Below are 14,551 nucleotides of genomic sequence, written 5' to 3'. Positions count from 1 at the left end.
GATAAAGTCAGAAGACAAATTTGGGAAGCGAAAGTCAGACGAAAGAGCTGGAAAGCGATCGACTCCTCGAGACTCTGCCAGGTAGGCCCACGCCGCTTGATGATCGATGTTCAAAAGCAATTCTATCTGCTCGGTTTTTTTTTTGGTTGTCTGTCCGTTGAAAACCATTTTAAAGGGAAGTGATTTGTGTTTGTTTATAATCTTCAAGGAGCTGACCAAAAATGCATTTCCGTGGGAAGAACCCTGCTCAATTTTTTTCGGGTAGTCCTAGCGGACCGCATATTGTCATTGATTGATGAAATGTCCCGGTACAGTGACATTGCCTGGTCTGCGGTTGGGTAGTCTGCGGGCAATGTCACTGTACTGTTTCAGAGGGAATTAATTTTGATTTTATAGGGGTGGGAAACCCATGGTCCGTTTTGTTTTCAGTTGTCTGTCCGTCCATTCAAAACTTATTCCGAGGCAAGTTATTTTTTTGGTTTAAAATCTTTAGCCTAATCGGCAATCATAAAAGCAATTTTAGGGGGGGACCTGCTCAATTTTTTTGCGGGTTGTGCAGCCATCCATACGTCCAAAATTTGACGAGTTATTGTTTGCTTTGTACAGTGCTCATGCGTCTTGTGAGGGGGATGCTCACTTGTGAGGAGTGAACGGAGTAGTGATGAGTCTCACTTGTGAGGAGTGAACGGAGTAGTGATGAGTTTCACTTGTGAGGAGTGAACGTAGTGGGATGAAGTGTTGGTCTGGTCAGAGTGTTGTATTACGGGCAGAGTTTTCTTACGGTCTGAATGTATGAATCATGTTCTGTACTGAATGTATGAACCAAGTTTTGTACTGAATGTTTACTGTGTTGGCCTCATCGTGTTCCTGGTGAAATTAAACAAGTTATGGTGAATACGACGTCGTATCTGTGCTTTTACATATCTGTTCGACTCGACGAACCGTGAACACTGCAGGTATTTTTAAAAGTTTTTTCTCTGTTTAATTACGGCTTGACGCAGTCGAAAATTAAGTGTTAATTAAGTCGCCAGCTATGAAACATATTAATCGATCAGGCAATATCCATCAGAGTTCTGGGCAAGGGTGTAGTAATAAATGAACGTTTCAATCTTACTAGATGCCGATGACGTTTTCCTTATGTCAGAGACAGAAGCTGACTTGCAGCTTGTTAAATCATTACAATGGAAATTGAATATAAATGTCGATAAAACTAAAGTTGTACACTATAGAAATATGGCAATACCACGTACAGAATTTGTTTTAAGTGTGTTAGACTATATGTCGGCTGGAAGTCCTACACCGGAATTGCTCTCGGCACCCTTTAAAAAATATTGGATATGCCCACACTCCTTTCTAAAAGTTATTAAAATTCAGAGAACGACAGCATTGGTTTGTCTTACTTATAATGTTAGCTCTTATATGCAGTGTTGGCTTGTAATATGCATTGCCATACCACTTTTAATATCACCACACAGCTCTTTTTCACGGCAATAGCTGAGTTTTTGACAAAACAAATATCACCTGTATGTAATAATAAGACTAAATATGTGTAGTAAAATTTTTTTTAGCAGGTTTAGAATATATCACCCCATATCGCGAATGTACATGTATATCTAATCCGACACACTTAGACACAAAATGGCGTCCAAATTTGAGTTGACACAACTCTCTATATACAGGGACTCTACTGAGAATGCAAAGGACGTCCATGTCTGTTGGTATTCAGACGTCTTTTTCCTCTTCCGTATGCACAAAATAACGAAAACATTTTTTAAAATACAAAATGAAAATCGATGATTTTATGCAGCCTTGGCCTTTGAGCTTTAAATATAAAAAATAATCAGCTTCTAACTTTTGATTGGTAAACCAATTCAGTGACCCAATATGCAAATTCTTAAAATTTCAGCTCAATTGGAAGAAAATTGACGATTTTATGTGATGCTGATCTTTGACCTTTTGACCAAGTTATTAATTTGCCTTCCCCATATTATCATAATAAAGATTTATTGAAAATTTGATGACAAAACTCAAATGATAACTTTAAATTTCAGGTCAATTGAATGAAAATTGATGATTTTCGGTGACACTGACCTTTAACCTTTTGACCTTTTAACAAAATTATTCATTTGTCTTCCCCCATATTATCATAATAAAGCTTTGGTGAAAATTTGATGACAAAACTAAAATGGTATATTAAAATTTCAGGTCAATTGGATGAAAATGGATGATTTTATGTGATGCTGATATTTGCTAGACCTTTGACCTTTTGACAAAATTATTAATTTGTCTTCCCCCATATTATCATAATAAAGCTTTGGTGAAAATTTGATGACAAAACTGAAATGGTATATTAAAATTTCAGGTCAATTGGATGAAAATGGATGATTTTATGTGATGCTGATATTTGCTAGACCTTTGACCTTTTGACAAAATTATTCATTTTTCTTCCCCACCTTATCATAACAAAGCTTTGGTGAAAATTTGAAGACAGAACTCAAATGGTATTAAAGTTACGGCCAGGACAGACACACAGACATAAAGACAGACAGACAGCCAAAAGTGAATGCAAAACCCTGTCTCCTGCTGTGCAGCACGGGATGGCTAACGAGTGCAGTCGAGAATCAGGTTCAACGTTTAAATGACTGACATTCTTTAAGGACTGTGTGGACAACATGTGCCCAAGTCATAATATACCCTGGAGTCAGACTTGTATAAGTAAGTGTAGGTGTAAACAGAGACGAGCCAATAAAATAATTTGGAAAGGCGAACGAGAATCAGAGAAGGATATGTCCAGAAATATTGTTACATTTGTGGGGTAAGTGACGAATTGCCATAATGGACATAGGATGTATAGATTAGCAGGGACCGTGTGACGCGTCGAAAGCCCATTTTGATGTACATACGCAGGGTAAACGTTGAGCATAAGAGTGGTTGCATGTCGCCATAAGTGGCGTGGCTTTTGTGTTAATTAATTATACTGCAAATTACTAACCCCCAGTGTGTAATTGGCCTCCTGTGATTTTTCCTACATTTTTATTTCATCTAAAAAGGGCCGCCATTACAACAACGGCCATTAAACCGACATTGCCGACAGTGCCTGGACGTAACGATCGGCAAGTGAACCCCGCTCAGCCGAACATTCCTGAAGGACGGCAAGACTCTCCCTCAAAGGATCATAACTGACAGGCCACACCCCGTGCTTTGTCATTAGGCGTCAAGCAGGCCGTGGGGCCCCGCCCCAAAGGGGATGATTGGTCGTGGAGATGGGATGAATTGATGGGACGTCAGGATTGGTTGTATGACGTCAGACAGCTGGAAGGTTCGATAAGAGGAAGAATCCGTTATCTCTCGCTCTCTCTAGTACTCGCTGCGTGGCGGGCGGTCGCAGCATTTTTTGCCTCTCTCTCTGTCCTGGGCTTCGTGGCGAGCGGTCGCATTTCATCTCTCTCTCGTTCTGGTGCTGGGCGCAGGCGGTCGCATTTTGGTTCCCTCTCGCTTCTTTTGTTCTGGATTGGAAAAAGACGGTTGTGCTTCATGTCGTGTGCGCCTGAGATAAACATTGGAGCTTTGAGGGGGAAGGTAAAGCGTATAGCGACTCCACGCCATCTTGTGTGTTTCCCGCGGTTGAGGCTACCCCACCAAGTGCTCGCCGAGACCAGAGCTGAGTGCCAACTAAAAGGGGGGATTTTCTTCTTATTTTCTTTGATCACTCCCTTGTCTGTTACGTGTGTCTGAGTGGAGACGTCTCAAATTACAAATTATAGTTTTGTTTTTTTACCTTAACATATATTTTGCCATTTTATCGTCTCATTATTATTTCATTACTTTCATTATTTGTTGCATTTTACTTTTGTGTCATGTTTGTTTACTTGTCTGTGGGTTCATGTAATAAACCCTGTGGCGGCCGTCCATTCAGCTAAGGGTTTGGGGCCTTTCCGCACGCACGAAAAGATAATCCCGCCAAGTTTCGAAATACGCCTCGGAGTTAACTATTCGGCTATCTGTCCAAGGCTGGTCTTCATCTGCTACAGACTTGACAATATTAAAGATAATAACAAGGTATTCTTTAAGTACATAAGGGGTTAAGTAATGAGGAATAGCTCCAGGTAGGAGTGGAGGATGTAAAAAAGCAGTTGGGAAAGAGCTCAGAGAAGATAATGTTATCGGTGAGATAATGTGCATCCAAGAGTAGTGAAGAAGGTGGCAGAGCAGATAAACGTGATGTTGAGAGATATCTTTAACAGGTCATTGGAGTCAGGACAGATACCAGATGATTGTAACATTGTTATTTAAGAAAAGATCCAGAGAGGAATTGGGGGACTGTATACCTGTTAGTTTAACTTCAGTTGTGGGGAAGATGTTGCAGGCGTTAATTGGGGATCAGATTAGGAACCATGTGAATGAATTTAAACTAATCAAAGTAAGTCAGCACAGATTTACTAAAGGGATATCATGTGGTGTATCTAGTCATCTAGACTTTCAGAAGGTTTTGATAAGGTACCACATGGAAGGATGTTGGTTAGGGTGCGGGCTTGTGGAGTGGCTGGTAGAGTAACTAAATTAATTAGACACTGGATTTGTGATAGGAAGCAGAGAGTGGCTGGAAGTGAGAGGATGTTTGGCTGGTTTAGAATTGTGACCTGTAGGCGATTGACAGACAAAGACAGAATAACGAACAAGACCAACCAGTGTATAGTACTTCAAAAATGTACGATTTTCGCAAGTAACAGACAGACAGGGATGAAAACATAACCTCCACCCACCTCCAGTGGCGGAGGTAAATATTGGAGTGACTGGAGAAGGATCTGGGGGTGGTGATAGATTTACAGGGTAAGCAGACAGCACAGTACCAGGTAGCTCTAGGTAAAGCAGACAGGGTTTTATGTTGTATTCTTAGGGGGATCAATTAATAAATCAAAGGAAGTAGTTTTAACACTCTATAGGATTTAGTGAGGCCTCCTCTAGAATATTGTGGAAATCTTTGGTCACCACATCTCAGGAAGGACATATCTACCACAGATAGGGTTCAGCATTGCGCTACGAGATTGATTCTGGGGTGAACTAAACTATCCCTGGAAAGGTAGCGGCAGAGACAGTAGATACGTTTAAACCGGAATTAGATAGGTACCTATAAGCATTGAGGATAGGGGTGTTCATGGGCCCTGGTAGGATTGATGGGTTGCTTTGCTATTGATGTGTGATTGCTGGGAGAGGATCTTGTGAAAAAGGGTATTTGTTGTCAGGCCATTGTTTGTTCATTCCTCGTATTGCAAGCTCCTTCCTTCGACCTCTCCTACCCCCAAAAAAACAAAGGTAAACTAGAATGTGCTGGCTAGGTAACCAGAACAAGCCGATTCGATTTTGTTTCGGTCCAAATCCAGATCCAACCTATCAGTGGGATTGCAACCATAAACTGTATGGGATGAAAACATGGGATGTAATGGGATGATGGGATGAAAACATGGGATGATGGGATGAAAACATGGGATGAAAACTGTTCAGCCTGGAGGAGGTATGTTCTCTACCGAGTGCTGTTTTAGTTATTTGCTGTTATTACCATCGCCAAGGGAGAGGATATTGCATTTGGGTCCATTTGATTATAATTACTTTGCAAAAATATATATATTTGACAAGTATGTTGATCACTCCGGTTTGTGTGTGTTTGTGTGTTTGTCTGTCCTCTCACTTATACTTGCCCACAGGTCACAATTTTAAACTGATCTCCACGGAACTTCACCAAATGGTAGAGTATGTGGTCCGACAAAATCCTATTTATTTTTGAGCTCAAAAGGTCAACATAGGTCAACCACTTTTTTCAAATTTCTAAAATCCTCAATTTTCATCCGATTGACTTGAAATTTGAATAGGATTTTCATATCAGCGAAATGAATTCAACCAACAACTATTTTTGAGATCAACATTGGCCAAAAGGTCAACATAGGCCAAAAGGTCAACCACTTTTTTCGAATTTCAAAAATCCTCAATTTTCATCCGATTGACTTGAAATTTGAATAGGATTTTCATATCAGCGAAATGAATTCAACCAACAACTATTTTTGAGATCAACATAGGCCAAAAGGGCAACATGGGCCAAAAGGTCAACCACTTTTTTCAACTTTCTAAAATCATCAATTTTCATCCGATTGACTTGAAATTTGAATAGGATTTTCATATCAGCGAAATGAATGCAACCACCAACTATTTTTGAGATCAACATAGGCCAAAAGGTCGACATAGGCCAAAAGGTCAACCACTTTTTTCAAATTTCTAAAATCAATTTTCATCCGATTGACTTGAAATTTGAATAGGATTTTCATATCAGTAAAATGAATTCAACCAACAACTATTTTTGAGATCAACATAGGCCAAAAGGTCAACATAGGCCAAAAGGTCAACCACTTTTTTCAAATTTCTAAAATCCTTAATTTTCATCCGATTGACTTGAAATTTGAATAGGATTTACATATCAGGTCACTGAATTCAACCACCACTTTTGAGGTCAAAAGGAGGCTCTACCGAGTGCCATTCTACTTTATTCTCTTTTGCCAAGTGTCACTCTATGAGTGATTTTTCATTTGTTTGTTTGTCTGTTTGTTTGGTTGTTTGCACAGAACATGAGTATGCTTTTCTCTGCAACCGTTGGTCTGATTGCCAAGGAATTTTCACCATAGTCTCCTTCTGTATAATTTTTTAAAAGAATAATTATTAAGTCATAGGTCATGTGATACAGGCGCCATCTTGGAAAAAACGAAAAACTTTGCACCTCTATATCTCAGAAACCGCTCCATTGAAAAAATTGAAACATGTCTCATTGTCAAGTACTCCCCATGGGGAACAACATATATTCATGATGAGGTCATCGGTGCCTTCGTTATGACGTCATAATTAGACAAGTAGAACGCCTGATCCGATCAGTTTGAGATTTCTTGAGCATGATCGACACAAAAATTGTATGGCTGAATTAAATTGTTGACGTCATCGGTGACGTGGTACGGCAGCCATATTGGATTTAACATAAATCTACGTCGTCAATAAACCACAAAAACAAAGCAGCTAATAAAGACCACACAAAATACACCACACAAACACGTCCTGGCGAGCGTCTGCAATCTCTGATTGGTCTTTCCTGTTATTATTGGATAGCTCAGGATGCTTCATGCGATAAATTGGACGTCCGCCTGAGCTTTCATATTGAAAAGTGAAAAACATTTCCTGCAACCTTCTGCCATTTCGTATACTCGAGAGAATAAACAGAATTTGAAATTCTAAGAGAATATAACATCTTACATCATTCTACGTTCGACGTTGGATTTTTTTTTTTTATTCACAAGCTTATTTGACGAGTAACGTAGTTACATCAGTCATGGTTGACCTTTCACCCGGAAAATAAAATCTCCTGCAACATCAAAAAAAAAACATGGATGGGCCCATGTGCTGCAGTCCGTATAAGTTGCAGCTTTTTCGTTCGTATTTCTTCCAAATTAACCAGGTACAGGTGGATTGCACACTTACGCGCGTTTTACGCTCATTCATTGTGTGCTGGAAAATCCGTCCGAAGATCGCATGACGTCATCGTGGTCGCCGCTCGAGGAGGTTTTCCCACAAATCTGAGTTCAAAGTGGGACGTTTATGTTCATCGATCCCAGGAAAGCAGCTTTGACGGGTCTTGCTCGCAGTATTGGTTACCATGACAAAGACGTGCTTTTGCCGTGCAGTGGTGGCGAACATCTGACGTACGGTTAACGACATTCATATTACCACGTTATTGTCAAAGCGTGATGACGTACCTACGTCGTCCTAGCAAGTCGGTGATCGTCACGTGGATCGCGGCCCGAGTTGATGGAGGTCACGTGACGTCGGTTTTTAGTACAAGCAGTGTGGACGACCTCAGGTCTAAAATGCTTCGTTTTTAATTCGCCATGAGATGTTAACGTTAGCCAGCGGGTACAAGGAGAGTGGACAGCCAGCTTAACGCGCTCAAAAGGACGAGGTGCGTGGCAACGTGTGCACGTGATCAAATGGTAAGTCATAAACCAAGTTGATCCACATTGTTCAGATCGGAGGAAGCGCGCGACGCCGCCATGATTGCACGCGCTGGACTTGATCAAAAAGAAGAATAGGAAGAAGAAGAAGAGGAAGAGCCAGAAGGTTATATTAATGACTGAAATTGCAGCACACTGGTTTTGTTTTGCAATAAAGAAAACAACAGCATCACACAGATAATGCGAATGCAATCTGGTGGCGCAGCGTGCTCTGCTCTGATGAGCGGTTGTTTTTGCCTTTCATTTGTGTAGAATCGCTAATATGGAGACCAGAGCCGCACGCGATGAGGACCCGCGATCGAGTTTGTTGTGTTGTGCATCTTCTGCCCGCGCAGGTTACTCGGCATCTGTTAGAGATTGGCGTTTGATGAGGGCTGGGGCTCGGTGCGCCCAGAGCGCATTTGCTCGGTCGAGGTGAGACTCCCTTTGATAATAATATACGATCCTTTGGCTCATCGCCTTTACCCTTGGTCTTATCCAAGACCCTCCCACTTGACTGGTGCCCTCTAATATCGGTGTACCACATCTACATGTGTATGCTGAACTCATCGGTGTACCATATCTACATGTGCATGCTGCACTCATCTGTGTACCATATCTACATGTGCATGGTGCACTCATCTGTGTACCACATCTACATGTGCATGGTGCACTCATCTGTGTACCACATCTACATGTGCATGGTGCACTCATCGGTGTACCACATCTACATGTGCATGGTGCACTCATCGGTGTACCACATCTACATGTGCATGGTGCACTCATCGGTGTACCATATCTACACGTGCATGGTGCACTCATCAGTACACCACATCTACATGTGCATGGTTCACTCATCTGTGTACCACATCTACATGTGCATGGTGCACTCATCGGTGTACCACATCTACATGTGCATGGTGCACTCATCAGTACACCACATCTACATGTGCACGGTGCACTCATCTGTGTACCACATCTACACGTGCATGGTGCACTCATCTGTGTTCCACATCTACACGTGCATGGTGCACTCATTGGTGTACCACATCGACACGTGCATGGTGTACTCATCTGTGTACCACATCTACACGTGCATAGTGCACTCATCGGTGTACCAGATCTACACGTGCATGGTGCACTCATCGGTGTACCAGATCTACACGTGCATGGTGCACTCATCGGTATATCACATCTACACGTGCATGGTGCACTCATCGGTGTACCACATCTACACATACATGGTGCACTCATCTGTGTACCACATCTATACGTGTATGGTGCACTCATCTGTGTACCACATCTACACGTGCATCGTGCACTCATCGGTGTACCACATCTACACGTGCATGGTGCACTTACATATCAGTGCACCACATCTACATGTGCATGGTGCACTCACATATCGGTGTACCATATCTACACGTGCATGGTGTACTCATCGGTGTACCACATCTACACGTGCATGGTGTACTCATCGGTGTACCATATCTACACGTGCATGGTGTACTCATCGGTGTACCACATCTACACGTGCATGGTGTACTCATCGGTTTACCACATCGACACGAGCACGGTGTACCACCCAAACCATCTACCAGATCTACAAGTTGTCATGTCCCCTTATTGGTGTATCACATTTACAAGTGGTGCACTCATTGGTGTACTACATGTACGTGTAGTGAGTGCTCTCTCCTCTCGGTACACCACATCGACACGACGAACAGCTGCCAAATTTGCTCGATGCACGTCTTGCCTTGTTTGGATTCGGGAATTAAGGAGCAGATGTTAATACCGCCTTTGATATCGTTTGATCTCGGAGGTTTGCTTTGTGATTTGCTCTCGAGGCTATGACGTCATACTTCGGCCACCAAGCGTCGGCCTGTCAATGGCAGAGACTCCATGATGACTGATGAGGTCCTTCTGGCTCAAGCTATGTTCAAGGAGCCCCATGACATATCCCCAATACTCCATCCTCAGAGTACAAATTTAGGAGGTGTATGGTGTCAAGTGGCTCAACGATGAAGAGGAGAAGGATGTAGACGTTAGGGCTGTTTAGGAGGAGACGGGCAAGGAGAGGTCGAGGCGGTCATGGCCGCGGGAGCCGGCAGCCGCGGCGCCAAGGGGCTGCGTTAAAGTGCGGCTTAACTCGGAGTCCTGGCAGGCGTTGGCAAAGGTCCATTTACTTCCACGGCCGTCCATGGCAACGCATCGGATCATTACTTGTGTAATGATGACTGCGGGGTAACAGAGTTGTCATGGCTGCCCGTTTCCCCCTCCCTACTCGGCTTGCTCTCCTCTTCTTCATGCTCCTTCTCGCTTGGAGACGCATGTCCTGCGTACATGGTGTGTTCACTGAGGGTCCACATAGTCCATGCGCTCATGGAGGATCCAACCGAGTCCATGCCCTCCTCCCACTTATACCTACTCCTTCTTTGTCATATCTCCTGTTCATTTATTTTAGCCTTTTCAAGGCAACTTGTTGGAGCCTGCCAGCCTGGTGTCGGCTTAGCGGTTAGGGTGCCGACCTAGCGGTTAGGGTGCCGGCTTAGCGGTTAGGGTGCCGACCTAGCGGTTAGGGTGCCGGCTTAGCGGTTAGGGTGCCGACCTAGCGGTTAGGGTGCCGGCTTAGCGGTTAGGGTGCCGACCTAACGGTTAGGGTGCCGGCTTAGCGGTTAGGGTGCCGGCTTAGCGGTTAGGCTGCCGGCTTAGCGGTTAGGGTGCCGGCTTAGCGGTTAGGGTGCCGGCTTAGCGGTTAGGCTGCCGGCTTAGCGGTTAGGGTGCCGGCTTAGCGGTTAGGGTGCCGGCTTAGCGGTTAGGGTGCCGGCTTAGCGGTTAGGGTGCCGGCTTAGCGGTTATGGTGCCAGCTTAGCAGTTACGGTGCCGACCTAGCGGTTAGGGTGCCGGCTTAACGGTTAGGGTGCCGGCTTAGCGGTTAGGGTGCCGACCTAGCAGTTAGGGTGCCGACTTAGCGGTTAGGGTGCCGGCTTAGCGGTTAGGGTGCCGACTTAGCGGTTAGGGTGCCGGCTTAGCGGTTAGGGTGCCGGCTTAGCGGTTAGGGTGCCGGCGTAGCGGTTAGGGTGCCGACCTAGCGGTTAGGGTGCCGGCTTAGCGGTTAGGGTGCCGACCTAGCGGTTAGGGTGCCGGCTTAGCGGTTAGGGTGCCGGCTTAGCGGTTAGGGTGCCGGCTTAGCGGTTAGGGTGCCGGATTAGCGGTTAGGGTGCCGGCTTAGCGGTTAGGGTGCCGGCTTAGCGGTTAGGGTGCCGGCTTAGCGGTTAGGGTGCCGGCTTAGCGGTTAGGGTGCCGGCTTAGAGGTTAGGGTGCCGGCTTAGCGCTTAGGGTGCCGGCTTAGCGGTTAGGGTGCCGGCTTAGCGGTTAAGGTGCCGGCTTAGCGGTTAGGGTGCCGGCTTTGCGGTTAGGGTGCCGGCTTAGCGGTTAGGGTGCCGGCTTAGCGGTTAAGGTGCCGGCTTAGCGGTTAGGGTGCCTGCTGGGGATACTCGGATCCTGGGTTTGAATCCAGGTCGATCACTGAATTAACACGGGGGTGGGGGGAGGGGGAGGGGTTGACTCAGCCTGTCATGATTTCCAAGGTCGGCAAATTGAGTAGCAGTTCACTGGTAATTCCCTGTGTGTCGCAAGAGTCGACTAACAGGGTTGGCGGCAGGAAGGGCATCCGGCCGTAAAACATTGCTTCAAAAAGGGGACCACGGTGCCCGAAAAAACAAACAAAAAACATTCCCCGCTCTGTGGGGAAAAATGGCCTCTAAAGGCAGTTCTTCTTTTTTCTCTTCAAGACAACTTGTTACCTCGTGCACACGAAGCTAAGAGCGGGTTTAAGCAATTGGTTAATGGCTGTCTGTCCATCCGTCCATCTGTCTGTCTTATGAGCTTGTGATTGTCAGTTTCATGATCGAGGAACAACTTCCTTAAATTGAATGTTATTTTTTCAACACAAATCGGAACATGAATGAATATGAAGGTAAGTCTTTCATTTTAGCGTACCTTGGCGCTGAATTAGTCTCAAACGCACATGTGCAGAGAATGAATGAATGAATGATCGTTTTAAGGCCATTTTCCCCACTGGAGCGGGGTTAGCCTTGCGGGCCCCATGACAATCATGGTTCCCTGTTTTGAGGCAATGTTTTTATGGCCCGATGCCCTTCCTGACGCCAAACCTTGGTCGCCTCTTACGATGTGCAGGGATACAGTGTACCTATTCTAAACCGGGGTACACACCGGGAGAGATGTACCAGGATGTACCGGTGTGTACCGGTGTACCCTGGATGTACCCCGGATGTACCGAATGTACCGGGAGAGAGGTGTGAGATAATTATCTTATTCTGTCTGCCTGGCAGGCGAACAAAATTGAAAATCATTCCAAACAGGAAACCTACTGTTTATAATGATGTCATAAAGGACACAAACAACAAGCACGAATAACTTATATTGTACGTTACGTAGAGTGATGTAATAGACACTGATTAAACGGTGGTAAAGCCGGATATTTTTTTTAATGCTTTTTAAACCTCTTTAAATCTTTATTTAAATAGAATTACATACTTGAGGGCTGTAGAAAACATATCGCCTTCATAATACTTCCAAGAACCCATGCAAGATATAGATATATAGCATTCGAGGGAGTGGCATGTATATAATGGTGAAGAAGAGGTCACCAATATGGGTATATGTACCATGCTGATTGACGCTGTGTTTGATGGTGATCAATAAAGCCTCCATCTCCTAAATTGCGACTCAACGTCGTTTTGTTACATTGTATAAGGGTGGTTGGTGTATAAGACTGCTTCAGGAGCTCTAAACTTCCCGAAATATTTTAAACCATCTTTAAAATCATTGTTTTATTCATATTGAAGGAGGGCCCTGCCATACTTCATTTTCCTCTTCGCGGATTCACTATCGTGATGAATGTATTGAGGCAAGGTTTGCGGATCCATAAAAAAACGATCAATGTTCTCAAATAATCGTGGGTTGGTGAACTATTGTACACCGCTCCTTTCCTATGCCATCTCCAGGCGCTGCATGATGTCAATGCCGGGCACCGAAGGGGGCCCGGTGATGACACGCGCTGAAAGGGAGTACTCGGTTTTCACTCCGGTTGTTTGTTTGTTTGTCTGGGCGATATCTCAGCCATCCTTTCAGCTGGGAAGCTGAAATTTCGGCACAATAGTGAGCACGTACTTTGGCAAAAACGTTATTTTTTGTTTTTTGATTAATCAATTACTTGATGAGTTACTTACAGTAATTATTATTGATTAATTAAGGACTGATTTATTTTCTTTCTCATCTGGGCAATATCTTGGGCACCTTTTGAGCTCGGAAGTTGATATTTCGACATGATAATGACCAAGTGATTTGGCTATAAAGGATATTTCCATTTATTGATTAATCAATTAATCGATTGTTTAATTATTCCATTGATGACTTCATTAATTGATTTTTTTTTAAATTACAGATTCGGGTGAAATTGTGGTGCTTTCGGTATTCTATTGTCTAATTGATTAATAATTTAATTATTTTACGATTATTATTTATTTATTTTCATTATTAATCACTTATTTATTTTCTTTCTCATCTGGGCAATATCTCAGGCACTTTTGAGCTAAGGAGCTAATATTCAGACATGACAGTGACCAAGTGATGTGGCTATCAAGGATATTTTTGTTTTATTGATTAATCGATCGATTTTTTTTATTGATTAGTCCATTAATCAATTAATTATTTTTTTCCCGATTACTGACTTATTTAATTAATTTTCAAACTTACATCTTCGGATGGAACACTGGTGGTTGAGGTATGCTATTAGCCTATTGCTTAAGAAATTATTTTACAATTACTGTTTATCGATTTAAATTATGCAATTAATCAAACAATTATTGTACGCCTCTCCCTCCCAATACCATCTCTATGTGCTGCACGGTGGTATCGCCGGGCGCATAAGGGGCCCCGGGAATGCCGCGTTGGAGGATGTTATTTGTTTATTTGGCATGGGGGTGGTGCACTTTGAATGTATCTGTACTTGTCTTGTTTTCCAGATTTATTCCCAAATTAACATGGGCCGTCAACACAATAACAACCCCCAAACCTCCCAACATCGTCACCATAAACACGTCTTTATCTTTACCATCATCAACATCATCATAGCATTATTGGATCAAGCTTATCATCATTATTATGATAGGTAAGTTTCATTATCTTAATTTTTGAAAATAAACTTTATGATTTTATTTTCTTCATTCAGAAAAGTAAGCCTGGTGGTGGCTTAAAGGTTCATGGTTAAGGTGGTTGGCTTAAGGTCGTGCAGTTGAATAATACCGGGTGGGTTGACTCAACCTGTCATCATTCTGAGGTTGGCAAAATGAGTATCAGCTTACTGGAAACGGGGCACTGCATCAGCAACACAGCAGCACTCCCAACATTGATGCAACCAGCAGACACAGGCTGCATACAAAATAATCATGAAACTCAATGAAATCAACTTTGTTTTATGTTTCCAAAAACTCTTTTATTCATGA

General features: G+C 43.4%; 1 protein-coding gene across 1 annotated transcript in view; it reads right to left on the bottom strand.

Annotated features, from left to right (window-relative positions):
- The window catches only part of LOC144888693 (uncharacterized), a 1,025,555-nt gene that overhangs the window by 741,373 nt on the left and 269,631 nt on the right, over positions 1-14,551 (bottom strand). The window lies entirely within an intron of this gene.

Source organism: Myxine glutinosa, chromosome 13, assembly GCF_964187855.1.
Source record: "Myxine glutinosa chromosome 13, kmMyxGlut1.1, whole genome shotgun sequence".
Classification (NCBI taxonomy): domain Eukaryota; kingdom Metazoa; phylum Chordata; class Myxini; order Myxiniformes; family Myxinidae; genus Myxine; species Myxine glutinosa.
Note: the sequence above shows the minus strand (reverse complement) of the source record. Positions and strands in the feature narration are given on the sequence as shown.